This window comes from Pelobates fuscus, chromosome 1 (genome assembly GCF_036172605.1).
Source record: "Pelobates fuscus isolate aPelFus1 chromosome 1, aPelFus1.pri, whole genome shotgun sequence".
In the NCBI taxonomy this organism is placed as follows: domain Eukaryota; kingdom Metazoa; phylum Chordata; class Amphibia; order Anura; family Pelobatidae; genus Pelobates; species Pelobates fuscus.
In genome coordinates, this window is record NC_086317.1 from 277,860,253 (window position 1) to 277,886,459 (window position 26,207).

The window sequence follows — 26,207 nt, forward strand, 5'->3', positions numbered from 1 at the left end:
ATATCAAAGCTGAACCACAATGTGGGTTTTAGCTGGAACTATCTACAAGCAGCAGATATCCTACATGTATCTCTAGTGGGGTGTTTACATGCATTAATATATTTCCAGCTCTCTTTAACCAGCTTGTCAATATCCTCTTGGCAATAGCTCCCAACACTTTGGAATGCCTTTGCATGGAACAATTGTGGGATAAAATGCTGGCACTGGAGAATAATTCTGAAGATCAAAATAATGTATCTGGGTGTTTCTGTGCAATTTAGAAGTATACACGACAATTGTTCTTTATGTGCTACCCATAGCCTGTTGCCTTCCTCTCAATCTTTCAGAGATTAAAGCATCAAAATACATGCATGAGTCTGATTCCTTGGCTTCACATGTGAACATGTACAGACTAGCACCGTAGAAAACACAAATTCTATCGTCCAACTCCACATAAACTCCTTGTCACATTTTCTTGAGGTCAAAAAGTCAATATGTCACAAATCATTTCCAAAGAGGGCTTTTTAGTGCATGGTTTACATTGTCAATGCAATGTTAAGGAGAACATTTTAAAGTATGCCATATTCTTGCAAACATGAACTTTAAGACTATACTTTCGGGGATCATTTCTATAGTTTGTAACTGGTGGAATGTGCTTGAAAGTGTCTAAACTCAGTAACCACAAGGAAGAACTTCAGGGTTTTCTTCTGAGCATGAGATGAGTTCCTGTAACTTCTGTATGAAGTCGCTGGTTACTTTTGATGAATGTACGTGGTTCCTTATATGGGACTTAGGATGGAGAAAACCCAATCTGAGTGGTGCTGTTTATAATTCGTCATACTAACAGGGTTGTCTTCCAAAGAAATACATCATGTTCTGTCTGACCTTGTGGGAGAGATTCATTGTTTAATAAAATATCAAAGCTGAACGACAATGTGGGTTTTAGCTGGAACTATCTACAAGCAGCAGATATCCTACATGCATCTCTAGTGGGGTGTTTACACGCATTAATATATTTCCAGCTCTCTTTAACCAGCTTGTCAATATCCTCTTGGCGATAGCTCCCAACACTTTGGAATGCCTTTGCATGGAACAATTGTGGGATAAAATGCTGGCACTGGAGAATAACTCTGAAGATCAAAATAATGTATCTGGGTGTTTCTGTGCAATTTAGAAGTATACACGACAATTGTTCTTTATGTGCTACCCATAGCCTGTTGCCTTCCTCTCAATCTTTCAGAGATTAAAGCATCAAAATACATGCATGAGTCTGATTCCTGTGCAGACTAGCACCGTAGAAAACACAAATTCTATCTTCCAACTCCACATAAACTCCTTGTCACATTTTCTTGAGGTCGAAAAGTAAATATGTCACAAATCATTTCCAAAGAGGGCTTTTCAGTGCATGGTTTACATTGTCAATGCAATGTTAAGGAGAACATTTTAAAGTATGCCATATTCTTGCAAACATGAACTTTAAGACTATACTTTCAGGGATCATTTCTATAGTTTGTAACTGGTGGAATGTGCTTGAAAGTGTCTAAACTCAGTAACCACAAGGAAGAACTTCAGGGTTTTCTTCTGAGCATGAGATGAGTTCCTGTAACTTCTGTATGAAGTCGCTGGTTACTTTTGATGAATGTATTTGGTTCCTTAAATGGGATTTAGGATGGAGAAAACCTAATCTGAGTGGTGCTGTTTATAATTCGTCATAATAACAGGGTTGTCTTCCAAAGAAATACATCATGTTCTGTCTGACCTTGTGGGAAAGATTCATTGTTTAATAAAATATTAAAGCTGAACGACAATGTGGGTTTTATCTGGAACTATCTACAAGCAGCAGATATCCTACATGTATCTCTAGTGGGGTGTTTACATGCATTAATATATTTCCAGCTCTCTTTAACCAGCTTGTCAATATCCTCTTGGCGATAGCTCCCAACACTTTGGAATGCCTTTGCATGGAACAATTGTGGGATAAAATGGTGGCACTGGAGAATAACTCTGAAGATCAAAATAATGTATCTGGGTGTTTCTGTGCAATTTAGAAGTATACACGACAATTGTTCTTTATGTGCTACCCATAGCCTGTTGCCTTCCTCTCAATCTTTCAGAGATTAAAGCATCAAAATACATGCATGAGTCTGATTCCTGTGCAGACTAGCACCGTAGAAAACACAAATTCTATCTTCCAACTCCACATAAACTCCTTGTCACATTTTCTTGAGGTCGAAAAGTCAATATGTCACAAATCATTTCCAAAGAGGGCTTTTCAGTGCATGGTTTACATTGTCAATGCAATGTTAAGGAGAACATTTTAAAGTATGCCATATTCTTGCAAACATGAACTTTAAGACTATACTTTCAGAGATCATTTCTATAGTTTGTAACTGGTGGAATGTGCTTGAAAGTGTCTAAACTCAGTAACCACAAGGAAGAACTTCAGGGTTTTCTTCTGAGCATGAGATGAGTTCCTGTAACTTCTGTATGAAGTCGCTGGTTACTTTTGATGAATGTATTTGGTTCCTTAAATGGGACTTAGGATGGAGAAAACCTAATCTGAGTGGTGCTGTTTATAATTCGTCATACTAACAGGGTTGTCTTCCAAAGAAATACATCATGTTCTGTCTGACCTTGTGGGAGAGATTCATTGTTTAATAAAATATCAAAGCTGAACGACAATGTGGGTTTTAGCTGGAAGTATCTACAAGCAGCAGATATTCTACATGTATCTCTAGTGGGGTGTTTACATGCATTAATATATTTCCAGCTCTCTTTAACCAGCTTGTCAATATCCTCTTGGCAATAGCTCCCAACACTTTGGAATGCCTTTGCATGGAACAATTGTGGGATAAAATGCTGGCACTGGAGAATAATTCTGAAGATCAAAATAATGTATCTGGGTGTTTCTGTGCAATTTAGAAGTATACACGACAATTGTTCTTTATGTGCTACCCATAGCCTGTTGTCTTCCTCTCAATCTTTCAGAGATTAAAGCATCAAAATACATGCATGAGTCTGATTCCTGTGCAGACTAGCACCGTAGAAAACACAAATTCTATCTTCCAACTCCACATAAACTCCTTGTCACATTTTCTTGAGGTCGAAAAGTCAATATGTCACAAATCATTTCCAAAGAGGGCTTTTCAGTGCATGGTTTACATTGTCAATGCAATGTTAAGGAGAACATTTTAAAGTATGCCATATTCTTGCAAACATGAACTTTAAGACTATACTTTCAGGGATCATTTCTATAGTTTGTAACTGGTGGAATGTGCTTGAAAGTGTCTAAACTCAGAAACCACAAGGAAGAACTTCAGGGTTTTCTTCTGAGCATGAGATGAGTTCCTGTAACTTCTGTATGAAGTCGCTGGTTACTTTTGATGAATGTGCTTGGTTCCTTAAATGGGACTTAGGATGAACAAAACCCAATCTGAGTGGTGCTGTTTATAATTCGTCATACTAACAGGTTTGTCTTCCAAAGAAATACATCATGTTCTGTATGACCTTGTGGGAAAGATTCATTGTTTTATAAAATATTAAAGCTGAACGACAATGTGGGTTTTATCTGGAACTATCTACAAGCAGCAGATATCCTACATGTATCTCTAGTGGGGTGTTTACATGCATTAATATATTTACAGCTCTCTTTAACCAGCTCAATATCCTCTTGGCAATAGCTCCCAACACTTTGAAATGCCTTTGCATGGAACAATTGTGGGATAAAATGCTGGCACTGGAGAATAACTCTGAAGATCAAAATAATGTATCTGGGTGTTTCTGTGCAATTTAGAAGTATACACGACAATTGTTCTTTATGTGCTACCCATAGCCTGTTGCCTTCCTCTCAATCTTTCAGAGATTAAAGCATCAAAATACATGCATGAGTCTGTTCCTTGGCTTCACATGTGAACATGTGCAGACTAGCACCGTAGAAAACACAAATTCTATCTTCCAACTCCACATAAACTCGTTGTCACATTTTCTTGAGGTCGAAAAGTCAATATGTCACAAATCATTTCCAAAGAGGGCTTTTCAGTGCATGGTTACATTGTCAATGCAATGTTAAGGAGAACATTTTAAAGTATGCCATATTCTTGCAAACATGAACTTTAAGACTATACTTTCAGGGATCATTTCTATAGTTTGTGACTGGTGGAATGTGCTTGAAAGTGTCTAAACTCAGTAACCACAAAGAAGAACTTCAGGGTTTTCTTCTGAGCATGAAATAAGTTCCTGTAACTTCTGTATGAAGTCGCTGGTTACTTTTGATGAATGTACTTGGTTCCTTAAATGGGACTTAGGATGGAGAAAACCCAATCTGAGTGGTGCTGTTTATAATTCGTCATACTAACAGGGTTGTCTTCCAAAGGAATACGTCATGTTCTGTTTGACCTTTTGGGAGAGATTCATTGTTTAATAAAATATCAAAGCTGAACGACAATGTGGGTTTTAGCTGGAACTATCTACAAGCAGCAGATATCCTACATCTATCTCTAGTGGGGTGTTTACATGCATTAATACATTTCCAGCTCTCTTTAACCAGCTTGTCAATATCCTCTTGGCGATAGCTCCCAACACTTTGGAATGCCTTTGCGTGGAACAATTGTGGGATAAAATGCTGGCACTGGAGAATAACTCTGAAGATCAAAATAATGTATCTGGGTGTTTCTGTGCAATTTAGAAGTATACACGACAATTGTTCTTTATGTGCTACCCATAGCCTGTTGCCTTCCTCTCAATCTTTCAGAGATTAAAGCATCAAAATACATGCATGAGTCTGATCCCTGTGCAGACTAGCACCGTAGAAAACACAAATTCTATCTTCCAACTCCACATAAACTCCTTGTCACATTTTCTTGAGGTCGAAAAGTCAATATGTCACAAATCATTTCCAAAGAGGGCTTTTTAGTGCATGGTTTACATTGTCAATGCAATGTTAAGGAGAACATTTTAAAGTATGCCATATTCTTGCAAACATGAACTTTAAGACTATACTTTCAGGGATCATTTCTATAGTTTGTAACTGGTGGAATGTGCTTGAAAGTGTTTAAACTCAGTAACCACAAGGAAGAACTTCCGGGTTTTCTTCGGAGCATGAGATGAGTTCCTGTAACTTCTGTATGAAGTCGCTGGGTACTTTTGATGAATGTACTTGGTTCCTTAAATGGGACTTAGGATGGAGAAAACCCAATCTGAGTGGTGCTGTTTATAATTCGTCATACTAACAGGGTTGTCTTCCAAAGAAATACATCATGTTCTGTCTGACCTTTTGGGAGAGATTCATTGTTTAATAAAATATCAAAGCTGAACGACAATGTGGGTTTTAGCTGGAACTATCTACAAGCGGCAGATATCCTACATGTATCTCTAGTGGGGTGTTTACATGCATTAATATATTTCCAGCTCTCTTTAACCAGCTTGTCAATATCCTCTTGGCGATAGCTCCCAACACTTTGGAATGCCTTTGCATGGAACAATTGTGGGATAAAATGCTGGCACTGGAGAATAACTCTGAAGATCAAAATAATGTATCTGGGTGTTTCTGTGCAATTTAGAAGTATACACGACAATTGTTCTTTATGTGCTACCCATAGCCTGTTGCCTTCCTCTCAATCTTTCTGAGATTAAAGCATCAAAATACATGCATGAGTCTGATTCCTGTGCAGACTAGCACCGTAGAAAACACAAATTCTATCTTCCAACTCCACATAAACTCCTTGTCACATTTTCTTGAGGTCGAAAAGTCAATATGTCACAAATCATTTCCAAAGAGGGCTTTTCAGTGCATGGTTTACATTGTCAATGCAATGTTAAGGAGAACATTTTAAAGTATGCCATATTCTTGCAAACATGAACTTTAAGACTATACTTTCAGGGATCATTTCTATCGTTTGTAACTGGTGGAATGTGCTTAAAAGTGTCTAAACTCAGTAACCACAAAGAAGAACTTCAGGGTTTTCTTCTGAGCATGAGATGAGTTCCTGTAACTTCTGTATGAAGTCGTTGGTTACTTTTGATGAATGTGCTTGGTTCCTTAAATGGGACTTAGGATGGAGAAAACCCAATCTGAGTGGTGCTGTTTATAATTCGTCATACTAACAGGGATGTCTTCCAAAGAAATACATCATGTTCTGTCTGACCTTGTGGGAGAGATTCATTGTTTAATAAAATATCAAAGCTGAACCACAATGTGGGTTTTAGCTGGAACTATCTACAAGCAGCAGATATCCTACATGTATCTCTAGTGGGGTGTTTACATGCATTAATATATTACCAGCTTGTCAATATCCTCTTGGCAATAGCTCCCAACACTTTGGAATGCCTTTGCATGGAACAATTGTGGGATAAAATGCTGGCACTGGAGAATAATTCTGAAGATCAAAATAATGTATCTGGGTGTTTCTGTGCAATTTAGAAGTATACACGACAATTGTTCTTTATGTGCTACCCATAGCCTGTTGCCTTCCTCTCAATCTTTCAGAGATTAAAGCATCAAAATACATGCATGAGTCTGATTCCTTGGCTTCACATGTGAACATGTACAGACTAGCACCGTAGAAAACACAAATTCTATCGTCCAACTCCACATAAACTCCTTGTCACATTTTCTTGAGGTCAAAAAGTCAATATGTCACAAATCATTTCCAAAGAGGGCTTTTTAGTGCATGGTTTACATTGTCAATGCAATGTTAAGGAGAACATTTTAAAGTATGCCATATTCTTGCAAACATGAACTTTAAGACTATACTTTCGGGGATCATTTCTATAGTTTGTAACTGGTGGAATGTGCTTGAAAGTGTCTAAACTCAGTAACCACAAGGAAGAACTTCAGGGTTTTCTTCTGGTCATGAGATGAGTTCCTGTAACTTCTGTATGAAGTCGCTGGTTACTTTTGATGAATGTACGTGGTTCCTTATATGGGACTTAGGATGGAGAAAACCCAATCTGAGTGGTGCTGTTTATAATTCGTCATACTAACAGGGTTGTCTTCCAAAGAAATACATCATGTTCTGTCTGACCTTGTGGGAGAGATTCATTGTTTAATAAAATATCAAAGCTGAACGACAATGTGGGTTTTAGCTGGAACTATCTACAAGCAGCAGATATCCTACATGCATCTCTAGTGGGGTGTTTACACGCATTAATATATTTCCAGCTCTCTTTAACCAGCTTGTCAATATCCTCTTGGCGATAGCTCCCAACACTTTGGAATGCCTTTGCATGGAACAATTGTGGGATAAAATGCTGGCACTGGAGAATAACTCTGAAGATCAAAATAATGTATCTGGGTGTTTCTGTGCAATTTAGAAGTATACACGACAATTGTTCTTTATGTGCTACCCATAGCCTGTTGCCTTCCTCTCAATCTTTCAGAGATTAAAGCATCAAAATACATGCATGAGTCTGATTCCTGTGCAGACTAGCACCGTAGAAAACACAAATTCTATCTTCCAACTCCACATAAACTCCTTGTCACATTTTCTTGAGGTCGAAAAGTAAATATGTCACAAATCATTTCCAAAGAGGGCTTTTCAGTGCATGGTTTACATTGTCAATGCAATGTTAAGGAGAACATTTTAAAGTATGCCATATTCTTGCAAACATGAACTTTAAGACTATACTTTCAGGGATCATTTCTATAGTTTGTAACTGGTGGAATGTGCTTGAAAGTGTCTAAACTCAGTAACCACAAGGAAGAACTTCAGGGTTTTCTTCTGAGCATGAGATGAGTTCCTGTAACTTCTGTATGAAGTCGCTGGTTACTTTTGATGAATGTATTTGGTTCCTTAAATGGGATTTAGGATGGAGAAAACCTAATCTGAGTGGTGCTGTTTATAATTCGTCATAATAACAGGGTTGTCTTCCAAAGAAATACATCATGTTCTGTCTGACCTTGTGGGAAAGATTCATTGTTTAATAAAATATTAAAGCTGAACGACAATGTGGGTTTTATCTGGAACTATCTACAAGCAGCAGATATCCTACATGTATCTCTAGTGGGGTGTTTACATGCATTAATATATTTCCAGCTCTCTTTAACCAGCTTGTCAATATCCTCTTGGCGATAGCTCCCAACACTTTGGAATGCCTTTGCATGGAACAATTGTGGGATAAAATGGTGGCACTGGAGAATAACTCTGAAGATCAAAATAATGTATCTGGGTGTTTCTGTGCAATTTAGAAGTATACACGACAATTGTTCTTTATGTGCTACCCATAGCCTGTTGCCTTCCTCTCAATCTTTCAGAGATTAAAGCATCAAAATACATGCATGAGTCTGATTCCTGTGCAGACTAGCACCGTAGAAAACACAAATTCTATCTTCCAACTCCACATAAACTCCTTGTCACATTTTCTTGAGGTCGAAAAGTCAATATGTCACAAATCATTTCCAAAGAGGGCTTTTCAGTGCATGGTTTACATTGTCAATGCAATGTTAAGGAGAACATTTTAAAGTATGCCATATTCTTGCAAACATGAACTTTAAGACTATACTTTCAGAGATCATTTCTATAGTTTGTAACTGGTGGAATGTGCTTGAAAGTGTCTAAACTCAGTAACCACAAGGAAGAACTTCAGGGTTTTCTTCTGAGCATGAGATGAGTTCCTGTAACTTCTGTATGAAGTCGCTGGTTACTTTTGATGAATGTATTTGGTTCCTTAAATGGGACTTAGGATGGAGAAAACCTAATCTGAGTGGTGCTGTTTATAATTCGTCATACTAACAGGGTTGTCTTCCAAAGAAATACATCATGTTCTGTCTGACCTTGTGGGAGAGATTCATTGTTTAATAAAATATCAAAGCTGAACGACAATGTGGGTTTTAGCTGGAAGTATCTACAAGCAGCAGATATTCTACATGTATCTCTAGTGGGGTGTTTACATGCATTAATATATTTCCAGCTCTCTTTAACCAGCTTGTCAATATCCTCTTGGCAATAGCTCCCAACACTTTGGAATGCCTTTGCATGGAACAATTGTGGGATAAAATGCTGGCACTGGAGAATAATTCTGAAGATCAAAATAATGTATCTGGGTGTTTCTGTGCAATTTAGAAGTATACACGACAATTGTTCTTTATGTGCTACCCATAGCCTGTTGTCTTCCTCTCAATCTTTCAGAGATTAAAGCATCAAAATACATGCATGAGTCTGATTCCTGTGCAGACTAGCACCGTAGAAAACACAAATTCTATCTTCCAACTCCACATAAACTCCTTGTCACATTTTCTTGAGGTCGAAAAGTCAATATGTCACAAATCATTTCCAAAGAGGGCTTTTCAGTGCATGGTTTACATTGTCAATGCAATGTTAAGGAGAACATTTTAAAGTATGCCATATTCTTGCAAACATGAACTTTAAGACTATACTTTCAGGGATCATTTCTATAGTTTGTAACTGGTGGAATGTGCTTGAAAGTGTCTAAACTCAGTAACCACAAGGAAGAACTTCAGGGTTTTCTTCTGAGCATGAGATGAGTTCCTGTAACTTCTGTATGAAGTCGCTGGTTACTTTTGATGAATGTGCTTGGTTCCTTAAATGGGACTTAGGATGAACAAAACCCAATCTGAGTGGTGCTGTTTATAATTCCTCATACTAACAGGTTTGTCTTCCAAAGAAATACATCATGTTCTGTCTGACCTTGTGGGAAAGATTCATTGTTTTATAAAATATTAAAGCTGAACGACAATGTGGGTTTTATCTGGAACTATCTACAAGCAGCAGATATCCTACATGTATCTCTAGTGGGGTGTTTACATGCATTAATATATTTACAGCTCTCTTTAACCAGCTCAATATTCTCTTGGCAATAGCTCCCAACACTTTGAAATGCCTTTGCATGGAACAATTGTGGGATAAAATGCTGGCACTGGAGAATAACTCTGAAGATCAAAATAATGTATCTGGGTGTTTCTGTGCAATTTAGAAGTATACACGACAATTGTTCTTTATGTGCTACACATAGCCTGTTGCCTTCCTCTCAATCTTTCAGAGATTAAAGCATCAAAATACATGCATGAGTCTGATTCCTTGGCTTCACATGTGAACATGTGCAGACTAGCACCGTAGAAAACACAAATTCTATCTTCCAACTCCACATAAACTCGTTGTCACATTTTCTTGAGGTCGAAAAGTCAATATGTCACAAATCATTTCCAAAGAGGGCTTTTCAGTGCATGGTTTACATTGTCAATGCAATGTTAAGGAGAACATTTTAAAGTATGCCATATTCTTGCAAACATGAACTTTAAGACTATACTTTCAGAGATCATTTCTATAGTTTGTAACTGGTGGAATGTGCTTGAAAGTGTCTAAACTCAGAAACCACAAGGAAGAACTTCAGAGTTTTCTTCTGAGCATGAGATGAGTTCCTGTAACTTCTGCATGAAGTCGCTGGTTACTTTTGATGAATGTGCTTGGTTCCTTAAATGGGACTTAGGATGAACAAAACCCAATCTGAGTGGTGCTGTTTATAATTCGTCATACTAACAGGTTTGTCTTCCAAAGAAATACATCATGTTCTGTATGACCATGTGGGAAAGATTCATTGTTTTATAAAATATTAAAGCTGAACGACAATGTGGGTTTTATCTGGAACTATCTACAAGCAGCAGATATCCTACATGTATCTCTAGTGGGGTGTTTACATGCATTAATATATTTACAGCTCTCTTTAACCAGCTCAATATCCTCTTGGCAATAGCTCCCAACACTTTGAAATGCCTTTGCATGGAACAATTGTGGGATAAAATGCTGGCACTGGAGAATAACTCTGAAGATCAAAATAATGTATCTGGGTGTTTCTGTGCAATTTAGAAGTATACACGACAATTGTTCTTTATGTGCTACACATAGCCTGTTGCCTTCCTCTCAATCTTTCAGAGATTAAAGCATCAAAATACATGCATGAGTCTGATTCCTTGGCTTCACATGTGAACATGTGCAGACTAGCACCGTAGAAAACACAAATTCTATCTTCCAACTCCACATAAACTCGTTGTCACATTTTCTTGAGGTCGAAAAGTCAATATGTCACAAATCATTTCCAAAGAGGGCTTTTCAGTGCATGGTTTACATTGTCAATGCAATGTTAAGGAGAACATTTTAAAGTATGCCATATTCTTGCAAACATGAACTTTAAGACTATACTTTCTGGGATCATTTCTATAGTTTGTAACTGGTGGAATGTGCTTGAAAGTGTCTAAACTCAGTAACCATAAGGAAGAACTTCAGGGTTTTCTTCTGAGCATGAGATGAGTTCCTGTAACTTCTGTATGAAGTCGCTGGTTACTTTTGATGAATGTACTTGGTTCCTTAAATGGGACTTAGGATGGAGAAAACCCAATCTGAGTGGTGCTGTTTATAATTCGTCATACTAACAGGGTTGTCTTCCAAAGAAATACATCATGTTCTGTCTGACCTTGTGGGAGAGATTCATTGTTTAATAAAATATCAAAGCTGAACGACAATGTGGGTTTTAGCTGGAACTATCTACAGGCAGCAGATATCTTACATCTATCTCTAGTGGGGAGTTTACATGCATTAATACATTTCCAGCTCTCTTTAACCAGCTTGTCAATATCCTCTTGGCGATAGCTCCCAACACTTTGGAATGCCTTTGCATGGAACAATTGTGGGATAAAATGCTGGCACTGGAGAATAACTCTGAAGATCAAAATAATGTATCTGGGTGTTTCTGTGCAATTTAGAAGTATACACGACAATTGTTCTTTATGTGCTACCCATGGCCTGTTGCCTTCCTCTCAATCTTTCAGAGATTAAAGCATCAAAATACATGCATGAGTCTGATTCCTGTGCAGACTAGCACCGTAGAAAACACAAATTCTATCTTCCAACTCCACATAAACTCCTTGTCACATTTTCTTGAGGTCGAAAAGTCAATATGTCACAAATCATTTCCAAAGAGGGCTTTTCAGTGCATGGTTTACATTGTCAATGCAATGTTAAGGAGAACATTTTAAAGTATGCCATATTCTTGCAAACATGAACTTTAAGACTATACTTTCAGGGGTCATTTCTATAGTTTGTAACTGGTGGAATGTGCGTGAAAGTGTCTAAACTCAGTAACCACAAGGAAGAACTTCAGGGTTTTCTTCTGAGCATGAGATGAGTTCCTGTAACTTCTGTATGAAGTCGCTGGTTACTTTTGATGAATGTACTTGGTTCCTTAAATGGGACTTAGGATTGAGAAAACCCAATCTGAGTGGTGCTGTTTATAATTCGTCATACTAACAGGGTTGTTTTCCAAAGAAATACATCATGTTCTGTCTGACCTTGTGGGAGAGATTCATTGTTTAATAAAATATCAAAGCTGAACGACAATGTGGGTTTTAGCTGGAACTATCTACAAGCAGCAGATATCCTACATGTATCTCTAGTGGGGTGTTTACATGCATTAATACATTTCCAGCTCTCTTTAACCAGCTTGTCAATATCCTCTTGGCGATAGCTCCCAACACGTTGGAATGCCTTTGCATGGAACAATTGTGGGATAAAATGCTGGCACTGGAGAATAATTCTGAAGATCAAAATAATGTATCTGGGTGTTTCTGTGCAATTTAGAAGTATACACGACAATTGCTCTTTATCTGCTACCCATAGCCTGTTGCCTTCCTCTCAATCTTTCAGAGATTAAAGCATCAAAATACATGCATGAGTCTGATTCCTGTGCAGACTAGCACCGTAGAAAACACAAATTCTATCTTCCAACTCCACATAAACTCCTTGTCACATTTTCTTGAGATCGAAAAGTCAATATGTCACAAATCATTTCCAAAGAGGGCTTTTCAGTGCATGGTTTACATTGTCAATGCAATGTTAAGGAGAACATTTTAAAGTATGCCATATTCTTGCAAACATGAACTTTAAGACTATACTTTCAGGGATCATTTCTATAGTTTGTAACTAGTGGAATGTGCTTGAAAGTGTCTAAACTCAGTAACCACAAGGAAGAACTTCAGGGTTTTCTTCTGAGCATGAGATGAGTTCCTGTAACTTCTGTATGAAGTCGCTGGTTACTTTTGATGAATGTGCTTGGTTCCTTAAATGGGACTTAGGATAAACAAAACCCAATCTGACTGGTGCTGTTTATAATTCGTCATACTAACAGGTTTGTCTTCCAAAGAAATACATCATGTTCTGTCTGACCTTGTGGGAAAGATTCATTGTTTTATAAAATATTAAAGCTGAACGACAATGTGGGTTTTATCTGGAACTATCTACAAGCAGCAGATATCCTACATGTATCTCTAGTGGGGTGTTTACATGCATTAATATATTTACAGCTCTCTTTAACCAGCTCAATATCCTCTTGGCAATAGCTCCCAACACTTTGAAATGCCTTTGCATGGAACAATTGTGGGATAAAATGCTGGCACTGGAGAATAACTCTGAAGATCAAAATAATGTATCTGGGTGGTTCTGTGCAATTTAGAAGTATACACGACAATTGTTCTTTATGTGCTACCCATAGCCTGTTGCCTTCCTCTCAATCTTTCAGAGATTAAAGCATCAAAATACATGCATGAGTCTGATTCCTTGGCTTCACATGTGAACATGTGCAGACTAGCACCGTAGAAAACACAAATTCTATCTTCCAACTCCACATAAACTCGTTGTCACATTTTCTTGAGGTCGAAAAGTCAATATGTCACAAATCATTTCCAAAGAGGGCTTTTCAGTGCATGGTTTACATTGTCAATGCAATGTTAAGGAGAACATTTTAAAGTATGCCATATTCTTGCAAACATGAACTTTAAGACTATACTTTCAGGGATCATTTCTATAGTTTGTAACTGGTGGAATGTGCTTGAAAGTGTCTAAACTCAGTAACCACAAGGAAGAACTTCAGGGTTTTCTTCTGAGCATGAGATGAGTTCCTGTAACTTCTGTATGAAGTCGCTGGTTACTTTTGATGAATGTACTTGGTTCCTTAAATGGGACTTAGGATGGAGAAAACCCAATCTGAGTGGTGCTGTTTATAATTCGTCATACTAACAGGGTTGTCTTCCAAAGAAATACATCATGTTCTGTCAGACCTTTTGGGAGAGATTCATTGTTTAATAAAATATCAAAGCTGAACGACAATGTGGGTTTTAGCTGGAACTATCTACAAGCAGCAGATATCTTACATCTATCTCTAGTGGGGTGTTTACATGCATTAATACATTTCCAGTTCTCTTTAACCAGCTTGTCAATATCCTCTTGGCGATAGCTCCCAACACTTTGGAATGCCTTTGCATGGAACAATTGTGGGATAAAATGCTGGCACTGGAGAATAACTCTGAAGATCAAAATAATGTATCTGGGTGTTTCTGTGCAATTTAGAAGTATACACGACAATTGTTCTTGATGTGCTACCCATAGCCTGTTGCCTTCCTCTCAATCTTTCAGAGATTAAAGCATCAAAATACATGCATGAGTCTAATTCCTGTGCAGACTAGCACCGTAGAAAACACAAATTCTATCTTCCAACTCCACATAAACTCCTTGTCACATTTTCTTCAGGTCGAAAAGTCAATATGTCACAAATCATTTCCAAAGAGGGCTTTTTAGTGCATGGTTTACATTGTCAATGCAATGTTAAGGAGAACATTTTAAAGTATGCCATATTCTTGCAAACATGAACTTTAAGACTATACTTTCAGGGATCATTTTTATAGTTTGTAACTGGTGGAATGTGCTTGAAAGTGTCTAAACTTAGTAACCACAAGGAAGAACTTCAGGGTTTTCTTCTGAGCATGAGATGAGTTCCTGTAACTTCTGTATGAAGTCGCTGGTTACTTTTGATTAATGTACTTGGTTCCTTATATGGGACTTAGGATGGAGAAAACCCAATCTGAGTGGTGCTGTTTATAATTCGTCATACTAACAGGGTTGTCTTCCAAAGAAATACATCATGTTCTGTCTGACCTTGTGGGAGAGATTCATTGTTTAATAAAATATCAAAGCTGAACGACAATGTGGGTTTTAGCTGGAACTATCTACAAGCAGCAGATATCCTACATGTATCTCTAGTGGGGTGTTTACATGCATTAATATATTTCCAGCTCTCTTTAACCAGCTTGTCAATATCCTCTTGGCGATAGCTCCCAACACTTTGGAATGCCTTTGCATGGAACAATTGTGGGATAAAATGCTGGCACTGGAGAATAACTCTGAAGATCAAAATAATGTATCTGGGTGTTTCTGTGCAATTTAGAAGTATACACGACAATTGTTCTTGATGTGCTACCCATAGCCTGTTGCCTTCCTCTCAATCTTTCAGAGATTAAAGCATCAAAATACATGCATGAGTCTGATTCCTGTGCAGACTAGCACCGTAGAAAACACAAATTCTATCTTCCAACTCCACATAAACTCGTTGTCACATTTTCTTGAGGTCGAAAAGTCAATAGGTCACAAATCATTTCCAACGAGGGCTTTTCAGTGCATGGTTTACATTGTCAATGCAATGTTAAGGAGAACATTTTAAAGTATGCCATATTCTTGCAAACATGTACTTTAAGACTATACTTTCAGGGATCATTTCTATAGTTTGTAACTGGTGGAATGTGCTTGAAAGTGTCTAAACTCAGTAACCACAAGGAAGAACTTCAGGGTTTTCTTCTGAGCATGAGATGAGTTCCTGTAACTTCTGTATGAAGTCGCTGGTTACTTTTGATGAATGTACTTGGTTCCTTAAATGGGACTTAGGATGGAGAAAACCCAATCTGAGTGGTGCTGTTTATAATTCGTCATACTAACAGGGTTGTTTTCCAAAGAAATACATCATGTTCTGTCAGACTTTTTGGGAGAGATTCATTGTTTAATAAAATATCAAAGCTGAACGACAATGTGGGTTTTAGCTGGAACTATCTACAAGCATCAGATATCTTACATCTATCTCTAGTGGGGTGTTTACATGAATTAATACATTTCCAGCTCTCTTTAACCAGCTTGTCAATATCCTCTTGGCGATAGCTCCCAACACTTTGGAATGCCTTTGCATGGAACAATTGTGGGATAAAATGCTGGCACTGGAGAATAACTCTGAAGATCAAAATAATGTATCTGGGTGTTTCTGTGCAATTTAGAAGTATACACGACAATAGTTCTTGATGTGCTACCCATAGCCTGTTGCCTTCCTCTCAATCTTTCAGAGATTAAAGCATCAAAATACATGCATGAGTCTGATTCCTTGGCTTCACATGTGAACATGTGCAGACTAGCACCGTAGAAAAAACAAATTCTATCTTCCAACTCCACATAAACTCCTTGTCACATTTTCTTGAGGTCGCAAAAGTCAATATGTCACAAATCATTTCCAAAGAGGGCTTTTCAGTGCATGGTTTACATTGTCAATGCAATGTTAAGGAGAACATTTTAAAGTATGCCATATTCTTGCAAACATGAACTTTAAGACTATACTTTCAGGGATCATTTCTATAGTTTGTAACTGGTGGAATGTGCTTGAAAGTGTCTAAACTCAGTAACCACAAGGAAGAACTTCAGGGTTTTCTTCTGAGCATGAGATGAGTTCCTGTAACTTCTGTATAAAGTCGCTGGTTACTTTTGATGAATGTACTTGGTTCCTTAAATGGGACTTAGGATGGAGAAAACCCAATCTGAGTGGTGCTGTTTATAATTCGTCATACTAACAGGGTTGTCTTCCAAAGAAATACATCATGTTCTGTCTGACCTTTTGGGAGTGATTCATTGTTTAATAAAATATCAAAGCTGAACGACAATGTGGGTTTTAGCTGGAACTATCTACAAGCAGCAGATATCCTACATGTATCTCTAGTGGGGTGTTTACATGCATTAATATATTTCCAGCTCTCTTTAACCAGCTTGTCAATATCCTCTTCGCGATAGCTCCCAACACTTTGGAATGCCTTTGCATGGAACAATTGTGGGATAAAATGCTGGCACTGGAGAATAACTCTGAAGATCAAAATAATGTATCTGGGTGTTTCTGTGCAATTTAGAAGTATACACGACAATTGTTCTTTATGTATAACCCATAGCCTGTTGCCTTCCTCTCAATCTTTCAGAGATTAAAGCATCAAAATACATGCATGAGTCTGATTCCTGTGCAGACTAGCACCGTAGAAAACACAAATTCTATCTTCCAACTCCACATAAACTCGTTGTCACATTTTCTTGAGGTCGAAAAGTCAATATGTCACAAATCATTTCCAAAGAGGGCTTTTCAGTGCATGGTTTACATTGTCAATGCAATGTTAAGGAGAACATTTTAAAGTATGCCATATTCTTGCAAACATGAACTTTAAGACTATACTTTCAGGGATCATTTCTATAGTTTGTAACTGGTGGAATGTGCTTGAAAGTGTCTAAACTCAGTAACCACAAGGAAGAACTTCAGGGTTTTCTTCTGAGCATGAGATGAGTTCCTGTAACTTCTGTATGAAGTCGCTGGTTACTTTTGATGAATGTACTTGGTTCCTTAAATGGGACTTAGGATGGAGAAAACCCAATCTGAGTGGTGCTGTTTATAATTCGTCATACTAACAGGGTTGTTTTCCAAAGAAATACATCATGTTCTGTCAGACCTTTTGGGAGAGATTCATTGTTTAATAAAATATCAAAGCTGAACGACAATGTGGGTTTTAGCTGGAACTATCTACAAGCATCAGATATCTTACATCTATCTCTAGTGGGGTGTTTACATGCATTAATACATTTCCAGCTCTCTTTAACCAGCTTGTCAATATCCTCTTGGCGATAGCTCCCAACACTTTGGAATGCCTTTGCATGGAACAATTGTGGGATAAAATGCTGGCACTGGAGAATAACTCTGAAGATCAAAATAATGTATCTGGGTGTTTCTGTGCAATTTAGAAGTATACACGACAATTGTTCTTGATGTGCTACCCATAGCCTGTTGCCTTCCTCTCAATCTTTCAGAGATTAAAGCATCAAAATACATGCATGAGTCTGATTCCTTGGCTTCACATGTGAACATGTGCAGACTAGCACCGTAGAAAACACAAATTCTATCTTCCAACTCCACATAAACTCCTTGTCACATTTTCTTGAGGTCGCAAAAGTCAATATGTCACAAATCATTTCCAAAGAGGGCTTTTCAGTGCATGGTTTACATTGTCAATGCAATGTTAAGGAGAACATTTTAAAGTATGCCATATTCTTGCAAACATGAACTTTAAGACTATACTTTCAGGGATCATTTCTATAGTTTGTAACTGGTGGAATGTGCTTGAAAGTGTCTAAACTCAGTAACCACAAGGAAGAACTTCAGGGTTTTCTTCTGAGCATGAGATGAGTTCCTGTAACTTCTGTATAAAGTCGCTGGTTACTTTTGATGAATGTACTTGGTTCCTTAAATGGGACTTAGGATGGAGAAAACCCAATCTGAGTGGTGCTGTTTATAATTCGTCATACTAACAGGGTTGTCTTCCAAAGAAATACATCATGTTCTGTCTGACCTTTTGGGAGTGATTCATTGTTTAATAAAATATCAAAGCTGAACGACAATGTGGGTTTTAGCTGGAACTATCTACAAGCAGCAGATATCCTACATGTATCTCTAGTGGGGTGTTTACATGCATTAATATATTTCCAGCTCTCTTTAACCAGCTTGTCAATATCCTCTTGGCGATAGCTCCCAACACTTTGGAATGCCTTTGCATGGAACAATTGTGGGATAAAATGCTGGCACTGGAGAATAACTCTGAAGATCAAAATAATGTATCTGGGTGTTTCTGTGCAATTTAGAAGTATACACGACAATTGTTCTTTATGTATAACCCATAGCCTGTTGCCTTCCTCTCAATCTTTCAGAGATTAAAGCATCAAAATACATGCATGAGTCTGATTCCTGTGCAGACTAGCACCGTAGAAAACACAAATTCTATCTTCCAACTCCACATAAACTCGTTGTCACATTTTCTTGAGGTCGAAAAGTCAATATGTCACAAATCATTTCCAAAGAGGGCTTTTCAGTGCATGGTTTACATTGTCAATGCAATGTTAAGGAGAACATTTTAAAGTATGCCATATTCTTGCAAACATGAACTTTAAGACTATACTTTCAGGGATCATTTCTATAGTTTGTAACTGGTGGAATGTGCTTGAAAGTGTCTAAACTCAGTAACCACAAGGAAGAACTTCAGGGTTTTCTTCTGAGCATGAGATGAGTTCCTGTAACTTCTGTATGAAGTCGCTGGTTACTTTTGATGAATGTACTTGGTTCCTTAAATGGGACTTAGGATGGAGAAAACCCAATCTGAGTGGTGCTGTTTATAATTCGTCATACTAACAGGGTTGTTTTCCAAAGAAATACATCATGTTCTGTCAGACCTTTTGGGAGAGATTCATTGTTTAATAAAATATCAAAGCTGAACGACAATGTGGGTTTTAGCTGGAACTATCTACAAGCATCAGATATCTTACATCTATCTCTAGTGGGGTGTTTACATGCATTAATACATTTCCAGCTCTCTTTAACCAGCTTGTCAATATCCTCTTGGCGATAGCTCCCAACACTTTGGAATGCCTTTGCATGGAACAATTGTGGGATAAAATGCTGGCACTGGAGAATAACTCTGAAGATCAAAATAATGTATCTGGGTGTTTCTGTGCAATTTAGAAGTATACACGACAATTGTTCTTTATGTGCTACCCATAGCCTGTTGCCTTCCTCTCAATCTTTCAGAGATTAAAGCATCAAAATACATGCATGAGTCTAATTCCTGTGCAGACTAGCACCGTAGAAAACACAAATTCTATCTTCCAACTCCACATAAACTCCTTGTCACATTTTCTTGAGGTCGAAAAGTCAATATGTCACAAATCATTTCCAAAGAGGGCTTTTCAGTGCATGGTTTACATTGTCAATGCAATGTTAAGGAGAACATTTTAAAGTATGCCATATTCTTGCAGTCATGAACTTTAAGACTATACTTTCAGGGATCATTTCTATAGTTTGTAACTGGTGGAATGTGCTTGAAAGTGTCTAAACTCAGTAACCACAAGGAAGAACTTCAGGGTTTTCTTCTGAGCATGAGATGAGTTCCTGTAACTTTTGTATGAAGTCGCTGGTTACTTTTGATGAATGTATTTGGTTCCTTAAATGGGACTTAGGATGGAGAAAACCCAATCTGAGTGGTGCTGTTTATAATTCGTCATACTAACAGGGTTGTCTTCCAAAGAAATACATCATGTTCTGTCTGACCTTGTGGGAGAGATTCATTGTTTAATAAAATATCAAAGCTGAGCGACAATGTGGGTTTTAGCTGGAACTATCTACAAGCAGCAGATATCCTACATGTATCTCTAGTGGGGTGTTTACATGCATTAATATATTTCCAGCTCTCTTTAACCAGCTTGTCAATATCCTCTTGGCAATAGCTCCCAACACTTTGGAATGCCTTTGCATGGAACAATTGTGGGATAAAATGCTGGCACTGGAGAATAATTCTGAAGATCAAAATAATGTATCTGGGTGTTTCTGTGCAATTTAGAAGTATACACGACAATTGTTCTTTATGTGCTACCCATAGCCTGTTGCCTTCCTCTCAATCTTTCAGAGATTAAAGCATCAAAATACATGCATGAGTCTGATTCCTTGGCTTCACATGTGAACATGTACAGACTAGCACCGTAGAAAACACAAATTCTATCTTCCAACTCCACATAAACTCCTTGTCACATTTTCTTGAGGTCGAAAAGTCAATATGTCACAAATCATTTCCAAAGAGGGCTTTTTAGTGCATGGTTTACATTGTCAATGCAATGTTAAGGAGAACATTTTAAAGTATGCCATATTCTTGCAAACATGAACTTTAAGACTATACTTTCAGGGATCATTTCTATAGTTTGTAACTGGTGGAATGTGCTTGAAAGTGTCTAAACTCAGTAACCACAAGGAAGAACTTCAGGGTTTTCTTCTGAGCATGAGATGAGTTCCTGTAACTTCTGTATGAAGTCGCTGGTTACTTTTGATGAATGTACTTGGTTCCTTATATGGGACTTAGGATGGAGAAAACCCAATCTGAGTGGTGCTGTTTATAATTCGTCATACTAACAGGGTTGTCTTCCAAAGAAATACATCGTTCTGTCTGACCTTGTGGGAGAGATTCATTGTTTAATAAAATATCAAAGCTGAACGACAATGTGGGTTTTAGCTGGAACTATCTACAAGCAGCAGATATCCTACATGTATCTCTAGTGGGGTGTTTACATGCATTAATATATTTCCAGCTCTCTTTAACCAGCTTGTCAATATCCTCTTGGCGATAGCTCCCAACACTTTGGAATGCCTTTGCATGGAACAATTGTGGGATAAAATGCTGGCACTGGAGAATAACTCTGAAGATCAAAATAATGTATCTGGGTGTTTCTGTGCAATTTAGAAGTATACACGACAATTGTTCTTGATGTGCTACCCATAGCCTGTTGCCTTCCTCTCAATCTTTCAGAGATTAAAGCATCAAAATACATGCATGAGTCTGATTCCTTGGCTTCACATGTGAACATGTGCAGACTAGCACCGTAGAAAACACAAATTCTATCTTCCAACTCCACATAAACTCCTTGTCACATTTTCTTGAGGTCGCAAAAGTCAATATGTCACAAATCATTTCCAAAGAGGGCTTTTCAGTGCATGGTTTACATTGTCAATGCAATGTTAAGGAGAACATTTTAAAGTATGCCATATTCTTGCAAACATGAACTTTAAGACTATACTTTCATGGATCATTTCTATAGTTTGTGACTGGTGGAATGTGCTTGAAAGTGTCTAAACTCAGTAACCACAAGGAAGAATTTCAGGGTTTTCTTCTGAGCATGAGATGAGTTCCTGTAACTTCTGTATGAAGTCGCTGGTTACTTTTGATGAATGTACTTGGTTCCTTAAATGGGACTTAGGATGGAAAAAACCCAATCTGAGTGGTGCTGTTTATAATTCGTCATACTAACAGGGTTGTCTTCCAAAGAAATACATCATGTTCTGTCTGACCTTTTGGGAGTGATTCATTGTTTAATAAAATATCAAAGCTGAACGACAATGTGGGTTTTAGCTGGAACTATCTACAAGCAGCAGATATCCTACATGTATCTCTAGTGGGGTGTTTACATGCATTAATACATTTCCAGCTCTCTTTAACCAGCTTGTCAATATCCTCTTGGCGATAGGTCCCAACACTATGGAATGCCTTTGCATGGAACAATTGTGGGATAAAATGCTGGCACTGGAGAATAACTCTGAAGATCAAAATAATGTATCTGGGTGTTTCTGTGCAATTTAGAAGTATACACGACAATTGTTCTTTATGTGCTACCCATAGCCTGTTGCCTTCCTCTCAATCTTTCAGAGATTAAAGCATCAAAATACATGCATGAGTCTGATTCCTGTGCAGACTAGCACAGTAGAAAACACAAATTCTATCTTCCAACTCCCCATAAACTCCTTGTCACATTTTCTTGAGGTCGAAAAGTCAATATGTCACAAATCATTTCCAAAGAGGGCTTTTCAGTGCATGGTTTACATTGTCAATGCAATGTTAAGGAGAACATTTTAAAGTATGCCATATTCTTGCAAGCATGAACTTTAAGACTATACTTTCAGGGATCATTTCTATAGTTTGTAACTGGTGGAATGTACTTGAAAGTGTCTAAACTAAGGAACCAAAAGGAAGAACTTCAGGGTTTTCTTCTGAGCATGAGATGAGTTCCTGTAACTTCTGTATGAAGTCGCTGGTTACTTTTGATGAATGTATTTGGTTCCTTAAATGGGACTTAGGATGGAGAAAACCTAATCTGAGTGGTGCTGTTTATAATTCGTCATACTAACAGGGTTGTCTTCCAAAGAAATACATCATGTTCTGTCTGACCTTGTGGGAAAGATTCATTGTTTAATAAAATATTAAAGCTGAACGACAATGTGGGTTTTATCTGGAAATATCTACAAGCAGCAGATATCCTACATGTATCTCTAGTGGGGTGTTTACATGCATTAATATATTTACAGCTCTCTTTAACCAGCTTGTCAATATCCTCTTGGCAATAGCTCCCAACACTTTGAAATGCCTTTGCATGGAACAATTGTGGGATAAAATGCTGGCACTGGAGAATAATTCTGAAGATCAAAATAATGTATCTGGGTGTTTCTGTGCAATTTAGAAGTATACACAACAATTGTTCTTTATGTGCTACCAATAGCCTGTTGCCTTCCTCTCAATCTTTCAGAGATTAAAGCATCAAAATACATGCATGAGTCTGATTCCTTGGCTTCACATGTGAGCATGTACAGACTAGCACCGTAGAAAACCCAAATTCTATCTTCCAACTCCACATAAACTCCTTGTCACATTTTCTTGAGGTCGAAAAGTCAATATGTCACAAATCATTTCCAAAAAGGGCTTTTTAGTGCATGGTTTACATTGTCAATGCAATGTTAAGGAGAAAATTTTAAAGTATGCCATATTCTTGCAAACATGAACTTTAAGACTATACTTTCAGGGATCATTTCTATAGTTTGTAACTGGTGGAATGTGCTTGAAAGTGTCTAAACTCAGTAACCACAAGGAAGAACTTCAGGGTTTTCTTCTGAGCATGAGATGAGTTCCTGTAACTTCTGTATGAAGTCGTTGGTTACTTTTGATGAATGTATTTGGTTCCTTAAATGGGACTTAAGATGGAGAAAACCCAATCTGAGTGGTGCTGTTTATAATTCGTCATACTAACAGGGTTGTCTTCCAAAGAAATACATCATGTTCTGTCTGACCTTGTGGGAGAGATTCATTGTTTAATAAAATATCAAAGCTGAGCGACAATGTGGGTTTTAGCTGGAACTATCTACAAGCAGCAGATATCCTACATGTATCTCTAGTGGGGTGTTTACATGCATTAATATATTTCCAGCTCTCTTTAACCAGCTTGTCAATATCCTCTTGGCAATAGCTCACAACACTTTGGAATGCCTTTGCATGGAACAATTGTGGGATAAAATGCTGGCACTGGAGAATAATTCTGAAGATCAAAATAATGTATCTGGAATGTGCTTGAAAGTGTCTAAACTCAATAACCACAAGGAAGAACTTCAGGGTTTTCTTCTGAGCATGAGATGAGTTCCTGTAACTTCTGTATGAAGTCGCTGGTTACTTTTGATGAATGTACTTGGTTCCTTATATGGGACTTAGGATGGAGAAAACCCAATCTGAGTGGTGCTGTTTATAATTCATCATACTAACAGGGTTGTCTTCCAAAGAAATACATCATGTTCTGTCTGACCTTGTGGGAGAGATTCATTGTTTAATAAAATATCAAAGCTGAACGACAATGTGGGTTTTAGCTGGAACTATCTACAAGCAGCAGATATCCTACATGTATCTCTAGTGGGGTGTTTACATGCATTAATATATTTCCAGCTCTCTTTAACCAGCTTGTCAATATCCTCTTGGCGATAGCTCCCAACACTTTGGAATGCCTTTGCATGGAACAATTGTGGGATAAAATGCTGGCACTGGAGAATAACTCTGAAGATCAAAATAATGTATCTGGGTGTTTCTGTGCAATTTAGAAGTATACACGACAATTGTTCTTTATGTGCTACCCATAGCCTGTTGCCTTCCTCTCAATCTTTCAGAGATTAAAGCATCAAAATACATGCATGAGTCTGATTCCTTGGCTTCACATGTGAACATGTGCAGACTAGCACCGTAGAAAACACAAATTCTATCTTCCAACTCCACATAAACTCCTTGTCACATTTTCTTGAGGTCAAAAAGTCAATATGTCACAAATCATTTCCAAAGAGGGCTTTTCAGTGCATGGTTTACATTGTCAATGCAATGTTAAGGAGAACATTTTAAAGTATGCCATATTCTTGCAAACATGAACTTTAAGACTATACTTTCAGGGATCATTTCTATAGTTTGTAACTGGTGGAATGTGCTTGAAAGTGTCTAAACTCAGTAACCACAAGGAAGAACGTCAAGGTTTTCTTCTGAGCATGAGATGAGTTCCTGTAACTTCTGTATGAAGTCGCTGGTTACTTTTGATGAATGTACTTGGTTCCTTAAATGGGACTTAGGATGGAGAAAACCCAATCTGAGTGGTGCTGTTTATAATTTGTCATACTAACAGGGTTGTCTTCCAAAGAAATACATCATGTTCTGTCTGACCTTTTGGGAGAGATTCATTGTTTAATAAAATATCAAAGCTGAACGACAATTTGGGTTTTAGCTGGAACTATCTACAAGCAGCAGATATCCTACATGTATCTCTAGTGGGGTGTTTACATGCATTAATACATTTCCAGCTCTCTTTAACCAGCTTGTCAATATCCTCTTGGCGATAGCTCCCAACACTTTGGAATGCCTTTGCATGGAACAATTGTGGGATAAAATGCTGGCACTGGAGAATAACTCTGAAGATCAAAATAATGTATCTGGGTGTTTCTGTGCAATTTAGAATTATACACGACAATTGTTCTTTATGTGCTACCCATAGCCTGTTGCCTTCCTCTCAATCTTTCAGAGATTAAAGCATCAAAATACATGCATGAGTCTGATTCCTGTGCACACTAGCACCGTAGAAAACACAAATTCTATCTTCCAACTCCACATAAACTCCTTGTCACATTTTCTTGAGGTCGAAAAGTCAATATGTCACAAATCATTTCCAAAGAGGGCTTTTCAGTGCATGGTTTACATTGTCAATGCAATGTTAAGGAGAACATTTTAAAGTATGCCATATTCTTGCAAACATGAACTTTAAGACTATACTTTCAGGGATCATTTCTATAGTTTGTAACTGGTGGAATGTGCTTGAAAGTGTCTAAACTCAGTAACCACAAGGAAGAACTTCAGGGTTTTCTTCTGAGCATGAGATGAGTTCCTGTAACTTCTGTATGAAGTCGCTGGTTACTTTTGATGAATGTACTTGGTTCCTTAACACCTTAAGGACACAGGACATGTCTGACATGTCATGATTCCCTTTTATTCCAGAAGTTTGGTCCTTAAGGGGTTAAATGGGACTTAGGATGGAGTAAACCCAATCTGAGTGGTGCTGTTTATAATTCGTCATACTAACAGGGTTGTCTTCCAAAGAAATACATCATGTTCTGTCTGACCTTGTGGGAAAGATTCATTGTTTAATAAAATATTAAAGCTGAACGACAATGTGGGTTTTATCTGGAACTATCTACAAGCAGCAGATATCCTACATGTATCTCTAGTG

General features: G+C 37.7%; 29 non-coding genes and 1 pseudogene across 29 annotated transcripts; all 30 read left to right on the forward strand.

The window, feature by feature from the left end:
- Nucleotides 1-583: 583 nt before the first annotated feature.
- Nucleotides 584-799, forward strand: LOC134574212 (small nucleolar RNA U3). Its single transcript, XR_010085417.1, has one exon. It is a non-coding gene; the product is annotated as a small nucleolar RNA U3 (small nucleolar RNA).
- A 658-nt stretch (nucleotides 800-1,457) lies between these two features.
- On the forward strand, nucleotides 1,458-1,673 carry LOC134574156 (small nucleolar RNA U3). The gene has a single exon (XR_010085412.1). It is a non-coding gene; the product is annotated as a small nucleolar RNA U3 (small nucleolar RNA).
- Nucleotides 1,674-2,331: 658 nt separating this feature from the next.
- LOC134574289 (small nucleolar RNA U3) lies at nucleotides 2,332-2,547 on the forward strand. Its single transcript, XR_010085424.1, has one exon. It is a non-coding gene; the product is annotated as a small nucleolar RNA U3 (small nucleolar RNA).
- Nucleotides 2,548-3,205: 658 nt separating this feature from the next.
- On the forward strand, nucleotides 3,206-3,421 carry LOC134574046 (small nucleolar RNA U3). The gene has a single exon (XR_010085402.1). It is a non-coding gene; the product is annotated as a small nucleolar RNA U3 (small nucleolar RNA).
- Nucleotides 3,422-4,093: 672 nt separating this feature from the next.
- On the forward strand, nucleotides 4,094-4,309 carry LOC134579179 (small nucleolar RNA U3). Its single transcript, XR_010086164.1, has one exon. It is a non-coding gene; the product is annotated as a small nucleolar RNA U3 (small nucleolar RNA).
- Nucleotides 4,310-4,967: 658 nt separating this feature from the next.
- LOC134573958 (small nucleolar RNA U3) lies at nucleotides 4,968-5,183 on the forward strand. Its single transcript, XR_010085394.1, has one exon. It is a non-coding gene; the product is annotated as a small nucleolar RNA U3 (small nucleolar RNA).
- A 658-nt stretch (nucleotides 5,184-5,841) lies between these two features.
- LOC134574598 (small nucleolar RNA U3) lies at nucleotides 5,842-6,057 on the forward strand. The gene has a single exon (XR_010085471.1). It is a non-coding gene; the product is annotated as a small nucleolar RNA U3 (small nucleolar RNA).
- A 663-nt stretch (nucleotides 6,058-6,720) lies between these two features.
- LOC134574628 (small nucleolar RNA U3) lies at nucleotides 6,721-6,936 on the forward strand. Its single transcript, XR_010085476.1, has one exon. It is a non-coding gene; the product is annotated as a small nucleolar RNA U3 (small nucleolar RNA).
- A 658-nt stretch (nucleotides 6,937-7,594) lies between these two features.
- On the forward strand, nucleotides 7,595-7,810 carry LOC134574167 (small nucleolar RNA U3). The gene has a single exon (XR_010085413.1). It is a non-coding gene; the product is annotated as a small nucleolar RNA U3 (small nucleolar RNA).
- Nucleotides 7,811-8,468: 658 nt separating this feature from the next.
- LOC134574300 (small nucleolar RNA U3) lies at nucleotides 8,469-8,684 on the forward strand. Its single transcript, XR_010085425.1, has one exon. It is a non-coding gene; the product is annotated as a small nucleolar RNA U3 (small nucleolar RNA).
- A 658-nt stretch (nucleotides 8,685-9,342) lies between these two features.
- On the forward strand, nucleotides 9,343-9,558 carry LOC134574201 (small nucleolar RNA U3). Its single transcript, XR_010085416.1, has one exon. It is a non-coding gene; the product is annotated as a small nucleolar RNA U3 (small nucleolar RNA).
- Nucleotides 9,559-10,232: 674 nt separating this feature from the next.
- LOC134574562 (small nucleolar RNA U3) lies at nucleotides 10,233-10,448 on the forward strand. The gene has a single exon (XR_010085459.1). It is a non-coding gene; the product is annotated as a small nucleolar RNA U3 (small nucleolar RNA).
- A 674-nt stretch (nucleotides 10,449-11,122) lies between these two features.
- On the forward strand, nucleotides 11,123-11,338 carry LOC134574002 (small nucleolar RNA U3). Its single transcript, XR_010085398.1, has one exon. It is a non-coding gene; the product is annotated as a small nucleolar RNA U3 (small nucleolar RNA).
- A 658-nt stretch (nucleotides 11,339-11,996) lies between these two features.
- LOC134574476 (small nucleolar RNA U3) lies at nucleotides 11,997-12,212 on the forward strand. The gene has a single exon (XR_010085442.1). It is a non-coding gene; the product is annotated as a small nucleolar RNA U3 (small nucleolar RNA).
- A 658-nt stretch (nucleotides 12,213-12,870) lies between these two features.
- On the forward strand, nucleotides 12,871-13,086 carry LOC134574756 (small nucleolar RNA U3). Its single transcript, XR_010085498.1, has one exon. It is a non-coding gene; the product is annotated as a small nucleolar RNA U3 (small nucleolar RNA).
- A 674-nt stretch (nucleotides 13,087-13,760) lies between these two features.
- On the forward strand, nucleotides 13,761-13,976 carry LOC134579329 (small nucleolar RNA U3). The gene has a single exon (XR_010086194.1). It is a non-coding gene; the product is annotated as a small nucleolar RNA U3 (small nucleolar RNA).
- Nucleotides 13,977-14,634: 658 nt separating this feature from the next.
- On the forward strand, nucleotides 14,635-14,850 carry LOC134574587 (small nucleolar RNA U3). Its single transcript, XR_010085463.1, has one exon. It is a non-coding gene; the product is annotated as a small nucleolar RNA U3 (small nucleolar RNA).
- Nucleotides 14,851-15,508: 658 nt separating this feature from the next.
- Nucleotides 15,509-15,724, forward strand: LOC134579336 (small nucleolar RNA U3). The gene has a single exon (XR_010086195.1). It is a non-coding gene; the product is annotated as a small nucleolar RNA U3 (small nucleolar RNA).
- Nucleotides 15,725-16,402: 678 nt separating this feature from the next.
- LOC134574013 (small nucleolar RNA U3) lies at nucleotides 16,403-16,618 on the forward strand. The gene has a single exon (XR_010085399.1). It is a non-coding gene; the product is annotated as a small nucleolar RNA U3 (small nucleolar RNA).
- A 658-nt stretch (nucleotides 16,619-17,276) lies between these two features.
- On the forward strand, nucleotides 17,277-17,492 carry LOC134579339 (small nucleolar RNA U3). The gene has a single exon (XR_010086196.1). It is a non-coding gene; the product is annotated as a small nucleolar RNA U3 (small nucleolar RNA).
- A 678-nt stretch (nucleotides 17,493-18,170) lies between these two features.
- On the forward strand, nucleotides 18,171-18,386 carry LOC134574024 (small nucleolar RNA U3). The gene has a single exon (XR_010085400.1). It is a non-coding gene; the product is annotated as a small nucleolar RNA U3 (small nucleolar RNA).
- A 658-nt stretch (nucleotides 18,387-19,044) lies between these two features.
- Nucleotides 19,045-19,260, forward strand: LOC134579342 (small nucleolar RNA U3). The gene has a single exon (XR_010086197.1). It is a non-coding gene; the product is annotated as a small nucleolar RNA U3 (small nucleolar RNA).
- Nucleotides 19,261-19,918: 658 nt separating this feature from the next.
- On the forward strand, nucleotides 19,919-20,134 carry LOC134573892 (small nucleolar RNA U3). The gene has a single exon (XR_010085388.1). It is a non-coding gene; the product is annotated as a small nucleolar RNA U3 (small nucleolar RNA).
- Nucleotides 20,135-20,811: 677 nt separating this feature from the next.
- Nucleotides 20,812-21,027, forward strand: LOC134579235 (small nucleolar RNA U3). The gene has a single exon (XR_010086175.1). It is a non-coding gene; the product is annotated as a small nucleolar RNA U3 (small nucleolar RNA).
- A 676-nt stretch (nucleotides 21,028-21,703) lies between these two features.
- LOC134574421 (small nucleolar RNA U3) lies at nucleotides 21,704-21,919 on the forward strand. Its single transcript, XR_010085436.1, has one exon. It is a non-coding gene; the product is annotated as a small nucleolar RNA U3 (small nucleolar RNA).
- A 658-nt stretch (nucleotides 21,920-22,577) lies between these two features.
- LOC134574650 (small nucleolar RNA U3) lies at nucleotides 22,578-22,793 on the forward strand. The gene has a single exon (XR_010085480.1). It is a non-coding gene; the product is annotated as a small nucleolar RNA U3 (small nucleolar RNA).
- A 677-nt stretch (nucleotides 22,794-23,470) lies between these two features.
- LOC134579390 (small nucleolar RNA U3) lies at nucleotides 23,471-23,686 on the forward strand. The gene has a single exon (XR_010086208.1). It is a non-coding gene; the product is annotated as a small nucleolar RNA U3 (small nucleolar RNA).
- A 313-nt stretch (nucleotides 23,687-23,999) lies between these two features.
- Nucleotides 24,000-24,192, forward strand: LOC134574795 (small nucleolar RNA U3; annotated as a pseudogene).
- A 677-nt stretch (nucleotides 24,193-24,869) lies between these two features.
- On the forward strand, nucleotides 24,870-25,085 carry LOC134574366 (small nucleolar RNA U3). The gene has a single exon (XR_010085431.1). It is a non-coding gene; the product is annotated as a small nucleolar RNA U3 (small nucleolar RNA).
- Nucleotides 25,086-25,743: 658 nt separating this feature from the next.
- Nucleotides 25,744-25,954, forward strand: LOC134574810 (small nucleolar RNA U3). Its single transcript, XR_010085509.1, has one exon. It is a non-coding gene; the product is annotated as a small nucleolar RNA U3 (small nucleolar RNA).
- Nucleotides 25,955-26,207: the final 253 nt, after the last annotated feature.